The sequence below is a fragment of the Lycium ferocissimum genome, chromosome 12 (assembly GCF_029784015.1).
Source record: "Lycium ferocissimum isolate CSIRO_LF1 chromosome 12, AGI_CSIRO_Lferr_CH_V1, whole genome shotgun sequence".
NCBI classification, from domain to species: Eukaryota; Viridiplantae; Streptophyta; class Magnoliopsida; order Solanales; family Solanaceae; genus Lycium; species Lycium ferocissimum.
In genome coordinates this window covers 37,462,867-37,470,366 of record NC_081353.1, presented here as the reverse complement: position 1 = coordinate 37,470,366, position 7,500 = coordinate 37,462,867, and the positions used below count along the sequence as shown (strand labels likewise).

Here is a 7,500-nt window from a genome sequence, read left to right as displayed (position 1 = left end):
TGTATACCATTGTGATATTTTGGGGCCTTGTGTTGTCCAACATCATCTCTGCTATAGCAGATTCCTTGTCTGGTTGGTAATAAATCTCAGATTCTGAAAGTTGAGCGGTTAAATTAGCTTCCTTTTTTAGCTAATAGTATATATCTCATCAATTGAATCAGGTTTGCAATTCCATCTTTGGTGTATCTACCTTGGTATCTTAGCAATCATTAGTTTTAAGATATGTGACATCTTTTATACCGTTTCATTCAAATGGCTTGTTTTAAGTGGGATTTCATTTCTCATTCCCCTCCTTGATCAGTTATTGTTGCGCATTGTTGGCAGGAAAGGGAATACGCCCTGAGGTCCTTCAAAAGTGGTAATACACCAATCTTGGTTGCAACGGATGTGGCAGCACGTGGTCTTGATATACCTCATGTTGCTCATGTTGTCAACTTTGACATCCCAAATGACATTGATGATTATGACCACCGCATTGGAAGAACAGGGCGAGCTGGAAAATCAGGTTTAGCAACAACCTTCTTTAACGAAAACGTTTCTTCGGTGGCAAGATCACTGGCTGAGCTGATGCAAGAAGCAAACCAAGAAGTACCTGCTTAGCTCTCTCGCTTTGCTGCTCGTTCTTCACATGGAGGCGGCAATCGTCGTGGAGGAAATCGTTTTGGCAGGCGTGATTTCCGAAAAGATTCCTCTTTCAATCGAGGGGTGACAGACTACTATGGCGGGGCCAATATGAGCAGCAGTGGCTATGGTGCACCTGGCGGGTATGCTGCACCATATGGTGGTGCTGGTGTGACTAGTGCCTGGGACTAACCAGCCACATTTTGCCCCAGTTTGCAAATTCAGATATAGTTTCAATTTTGCACTAGCAGTTCTACTCACATTAGTGTCTACTCTTTATTTGCTCATTTTTGTAAGTTTTGACGTTTCGTGCTGAAGTCTTCACTGCAATGGTGGTTTGGGTTGTTGTGACATAGTTAGGGGCTCGACGGGGTTGTGTAAATCTTGGCAGGTGGTGGTGAATAATTATTACTAACAGATTAGGATTTACTTTTCCTTGCTTGCTTCTCCCTTTGCTTTAACATTTGGTAGGTGGATGGATTTGCTAAAGAATAGGTCTCATGTATAGGGGGGAGTTTATGTTTCTGCCAGCAATTGATTTATATGTCTCTTAGGTGTATTCTTTTATCAACCAAATGTATTGGTTGTAGATTTCTAGTACAGAGCCCTTCAAGTGTTGTGTTCAACTCTAATCACTATTGTAAAAATATTACAAAGTCGGTGCTAAGTTTTGTACTTTTGTATTCGCCCCAGAGCAAATTCTTATAACGTTTTTGTTATTGTTTTTTGTTTTCATTCTCAAGGCGGTGATGGTTAGTCTATCTTATGCTTTATCGTTAAAAAGATTAATTTGTTTTAGTACAGTTTTGTGGTTGCTTATCTGAGCAGCTATTGCTTTCTATTTATTTAACAGACTTATCTGAGCTGCTGTTATTTTTTCTATTTGTTTAACAGACTTTCAAGTATATATAATGTCATATTTATATGGCTTTGCGAAATAGATAAAATTGATTTTATCAATTACCACTTAAATCAGTTTATAATAATTCAATTTTTCTAATTAATGGTCAGTTGTTTTCAATTTAATTAAAGTAGAATAAAGCGACTTATTCTAATTTGATGCGTCTGCTGGTAAATTATATAATTAGGTAACAAAATACACCAACTTAGTAGCCATGAAAAACATACAAAAACAGAGAAAAAAAACTCAACGTCTACCTACCTAATAAATGCTATGGGGTCATTTTACATGCAGAGATAAGGTGGGATATCCAAGATTAAATTTGAAATCGTTTGGTTGACCATGATAAATTTATATGGTCAACCTTGAGATTATTTTATCCCACAGATGGAATAAATTAATTCAAGAATTATAATCTCAGGACTAGAGTCCACTAACCAAACGACCCCTAAGTTGTTAACATAATTTCGGTTTTTTTTATTCAGTGTATTATTATCAACTTAAATTCATATTTAAGTCAAGAAATACTATTATACTCTTTATAAGAAAATGACACTCAACCTCTTATTTGGCCTAATATAATTCTCTTCATCTGCCTCTTCAATCAATCATTCATTCATTCTCTCTCAGCCTTGTCAATGGCCTTCTCTCCAAAGTCACAGCTCTTGTTCTTCTCTCTTTGCATTTTCTTCTCCCTTTGTCTATCCTTCGATCCTCGCCATCCAAATAAAGTTGATGTCCATGATCTCCTTCCTCTTTACAAACTTCCAAAAGGTCTTCTCCCAAACAATGTAAAATCCCACACTATTTCCCCGAAAGACAACTCTTTTACTGTCCAACTCACACACCCTTGTTATGTACAGTTCAAAGATCAACTTGTTTACTATGAAAAGGATATCAAAGGGAAAATGAGTTATGGGAAAGTCTCTGATGTGTCTGGAATACAAGCTAAGAAGGTGTTTGTATGGGTGTCTGTAACAGGGATTAGTGTTGATGAAGAGTCTCATATGATTGAGTTCCATGTTGGGTTTTTGTCTGAGAAGTTGCCAGCTAATGAATTTGAGGATATTCCCACTTGTAAGAATAAGGGGTGCCAAGATTCTTCCCTTGCTATTACAACCAAGATTCTACAGTAGTAACTAAGGTAAAGGAAACGTAGTTGATGGATTCTTCACTTGTACTGAGCTAGAATTGCACCTGTAATGGTGAAATTAGGGTTAGAAGAGAGTAATTGGGAAGAAGAAGAAGGATAGAGAGAGGATTAGAGAGAGAATTGGAAGAGAGGAAATTCAGTTATGAAATTACCAGATTTGTGTTGAATGCCACTGTCCAGCTGTGGTGTGCAATATATTCATGTAAGAATTAATCCCCATCATTGGATCACATTTAAGTGGGTTAATCTTGGCCCTCCATGTAATCCACTAACTCCTCTGCCCGGCTTAATCCCTACCTTTCTTTTATCCACGTCTACTTCTCAGATCCTTCCTACACTATACTTCCGCGAGAAAAGGTCTAAAATCACACACTATCTTTAATTTTAGATCAAAATAATACATATTCTTTCACATGATGCATTAATAGTCCTAATTCTTTATCAAAGTGGAGCACTTTTAGTCATCGCCCAAACGAAGGTTAACTTTTTAACGGAGACTAAAAAGTTACACTAATCAAACGTTCAGCTTCTCTTTCCCTCTGTTTTCTTTCTTGCGAAGAGAATACCCAGCCTGTTGAGCCAAAACAGAAAACACATCACATCTGCATTAAGCTCTTTATTTTTGGGATTTGGATAAGCTGCTTTTGGGTTCATTTTGCATTGATGAGGAAGAGCCCTAAGGTATGGGTAAGTGATATTAATTAGGATCTCCTTGATTTCAAATTTTATTCTATACAAATGCAGGATTTATTTTCCCTTTTACCTAGAAGTTTGAAAACCAAGTTCGATTTTGCAAAGCCGATATTGTCGAGATTTTGCAAATCTCTGTTAATGTAACGAATATTTGAAAAAAAAAAAAAAAAAACATATTGCTCTTTTCAAGATTTCTCACTGAATCATTTATCTAAATTGATCTTTGGATCTGTTTGATAGTAGTGGACATCTTGGCACTAGTTTGGGTGGAGTTATGAAAAATAGCATTTCAGTATAAAAATTGTAGCTTTGTTCTGTTGATTTGGTGGGAGACATCCCTGCTTTTGCACCAATACATAGTCTTAGTTTCATAGTTGGAGTTCAGACTTGAATAACTAATTGTGTGCATACTTTCTTCAGTTATAATTGTTCCTTTCCAGATGTGTTGCTAGCGTAGTATTGCATTTGTTCAAAAAAATGGTTCGTACTTAATGTGTGTTTTATCTCTTGTAGAAACCATGATCATGCTGCTTTTACCATTGATTCGAGCTATTGGAGAAAATCAATGAGTTCGGAAACAAATTGGAGGTATGCGGAATGTGGCGACGCATAACTAGGAGAAGTGAAAAGGAGAGACAAATGAAAAACGGGATTAAGAAACTGAAAGAGAAAAAGATGAATACCGAAGTGCCTTAATAGAGTTTCATTTGGTTAATAATGATGTGTGTTTGAGTTGTAGCATGTAGCCTTCAAATGGGCATCTTAAAGCATGAATACATGTAACTACGATGTGTAAATGTACTTTTTACTTTTCTATGTAATGAATTGTTTGGATAAATGCTATCAAATGTTATTTTTGATAAAAAGGAAGTGATTGACTCCCAATGTTGCGCTCTTAAGAACATCATTTTTTCCAATAACTGATTTTGCTATAGATGTAATTAAGGCTGAATATGGATTGGTGTTCTATTTTCGTGGGCTGGGTATTACTCTCTTAGCAAGAAAGAAGACAGAGCGCCATAGCGATAGAGAAGTAGTACTTTTGGAGGGGAAAAATAGTCTCTGTTAAAAAGTTAACCTTGGTTAGGATTATGACTAAAAGTGCTCCACTTTAATAAAAAAAAATAAGGACTATTAATGCACCATGTGAAAGAATATGTATTATTTTGATCTAAAACCAAAGATAGTGTATGATTTTGGGCCTTTTCTCTACTTCCGCCTTTATTCTCCAAATTATTCCCCCTTCTCAATTCGATGTAACCCTAGTATCCTTACAGTACACTCATGTTATTATATACCGTTCAAAGATTATCTTGCTTACTATGAAAATGAAATCAGAAAGATACTGTGTTGTCTAGAGGTTCATGATGCCTTGGAATACAAGTATATAAGCTTTTCTTGTAGGTATCTGTAAGAGATATTAATGTTGATGATGAGTGAGTATGACAGAGTTCCACGTTCTGTTATAGTCTGAGATGATGCCTAAGGAATTTGAGGCTATTCAAATGGTGCTAGAAATACCTCCTTGCTTCAGTATAAGCTGAAGTTCCAATCTTATAAGCCTGTATAATGTTGTCAATCTGATACACCTCTTTTTATGTATGTATAATGTTGTGTTTTATATCTAATACTCCTAGTAACTTGGGTCCATTGATGTTTTCAGATTGGTTATTTCTCTAGTTCGTGGGTGTAGTCTAGTAGTTTAAGTTAAGCATTGTGTGTGTAAATTCTTCAATTATATATAAATATATATTGTTCGAGTAGAAGAGCATAAGACAGCAGGTGCTACTGAAAAGGAGTTGTCTTTCTCCCAAAGACAACTCCTTTACCATTGAACTCACACAGCCATGCTATATATAGTTCAAGATTGGGCCCAATTATTTTTCCCTAGCAGTAAGACTGCAAAACGTGATGTGTGGTTTAGACACACGGCACGAGCTCAAACTCCGCCACAAACAAAGCCTTTAAGGGAAGAAGAGTAGAGGAATTGGCCCATCATTCGCCGAGTTTGAAACCATGCGCCAGCCGGCCCATTGGGATTTCTCGGTTGTCAAATATCATCTTGTTTACTGCGAAAAGAAAATTATAGGGAGATTGGGTTAATGAGAGGTTACAGATGTCTCTAGGATCCAAGCAAAGAAGTTATCCACGTCAGTATCTATAACAGGGATTAATGTTGATGAAAAGGAATCTGAGACAATTCTCACTCATAAGAATGAGGGTTGCCAAGTATCTCACCTTGCTTCAATATGAGGTGATGTTCTAATCTTTATGCATAATGTCGATTCTAATAGTGCTAAGAGGCAGATTCATTGTTTTAAGGAAGGGTACATATTTGTGTGTGTATTATAATTGGTTAAGGTTTGGGAGAAAAACTTGAGGATCTTAGTTTTGGATTCCAGACACAATTATCAGTATAAGTCCATTTGCCTTATCCTTGGTGAGCAAGTTCATCCAACACTAGTACTTGTAGTTGTAGGCCACATTAGTCAAATGGCACAAGCTGTCAGAAAAACCATCGTAATACAGGCACAGCTCATAAAGAACTTCTAAGAAAACATCTTCAATAACCTTAGTCTCAGGCCAAATTGAAAATATTTGTAGATAATAACGAAAAGAGAAAAATGCTTGGAGACAAATGAATATAAGTCCAGAAAGAGCAAAGATCGACTGCTAGTTCTTAGTTAGAACTTTGAGTTACAAAAAGTAGATCGCAGATTTGAAATATTGTGATTTATGTTAGTATTGTTAATTCACTAGATGGTCCAAGTTGGTCCTCACAAAATAAGTGTTATATGTCTTGTATCTATTAATCATTGCTTCTGCACCCCGTCATTGTTGGATTTGAGTGGTGTATAGAATCCCTGATACAGTAAAAATGGAAGCATTCATTTGCACTGGTAATGAAGTACAACTGTAAGCATGGTGCCCACTTCATCTTTTGAATTTGACATACTTAAGTGTCTAAGAGCTTCGGCTCTCTCACCAGCGTTATTTAGTAAGATGTGCGGTTGGTCCTCAGGGTTGGCCCCATACAGATTTCTCGATCATAAAAAAATTTTGTCATTGCTTTTTCTTGCCATCCTTTTCCCGTCTGAGTAAATAAAGCATAAATGTTTGATGGTCTAGAGCACTTTCTCTGATATAAGCTGCTTGTTCATTCAGAACAAAATGTATTCTTTGATTATGTAAAATGAGGATGTTGATCCATTTGATCATTTTGCAGGATAAACGGAGCTCTAAGGTACTGTTATACTTCTTATGAAGAATGAAATGTTGACTTGGCTTCAGGATAGTAACTCTTCACGCATGTGGAGTCTATGTACTATTCTAAGTTTTCATGTTCATAGTAGTCGGAATGTATAATTCATGTTATCTACATCAGAGGAAATTCTTCCTTAAGGGACATCTATCTCTGATGTCTATTCTTCTTGGCTGACTATTTCTTTCTTTCCTCTTTCCAATATAAAATCTGCAAATAGTAAATAAATAACAGATTCTTTCTTTGATATTCACTGTTAAATTAGTTTTTCTAGCATAATTTGTTTACTATTAACTTTTTTGCTTCTGCTATTTCTTTTTCGGACGGCTTTTGTGTGCTTTAATTTGAGCCAAGGTCAATCGGAAACATCCCCTCTGCCTTGAGAGGTAGAGTTAAGGTCCACAGATACTCTACCCCCTCCTCCTCCCCACCCCTACTATGCAAACTAAAAGATCACTAGTTTTCCAGAAAAATGTTCGGTGGGAAAAGAAAAAATAATAGTAGTATCTTTACTCAAAAAAATAAGAAGGTTCCCCACCGTTTCAATGGGAACCTGTTTCTCATCATGCTTTTTCCCATTGGTTTTTCGGTGAGCTGGTTTGGTGGGAATGAAGTGGGAAAATCATATTTATAGCACAAATTTTCTTGATTCGCGGTGGGGAAAACCTCTATTTTTAGTGGTGTTGTGGGATTACACAGGGTATGTTGTTGTTGTAGTAGTAGTTTGCTAACTATTACCAATATATTATGCTAGCATGTCTTCCAAACAAGGTTGTGTACATATGTATTACAGGAGATCTTATGAATTATATTCCAAGAATGCGTAACAGTTACATTTTCAAGATTTTACATAACATTTTCAAGTTTGTG

General features: G+C 36.3%; 2 long non-coding RNA genes across 2 annotated transcripts in view; one reads left to right on the top strand and one right to left on the bottom strand.

The window, feature by feature from the left end:
- The window catches only part of LOC132039032 (uncharacterized), a 44,146-nt gene that overhangs the window by 916 nt on the left and 35,730 nt on the right, over positions 1-7,500 (bottom strand). The window lies entirely within an intron of this gene.
- Positions 3,043-4,021, top strand: LOC132040824 (uncharacterized). Its single transcript, XR_009410793.1, has 2 exons — positions 3,043-3,362; positions 3,882-4,021. It is a non-coding gene; the product is annotated as an uncharacterized LOC132040824 (long non-coding RNA).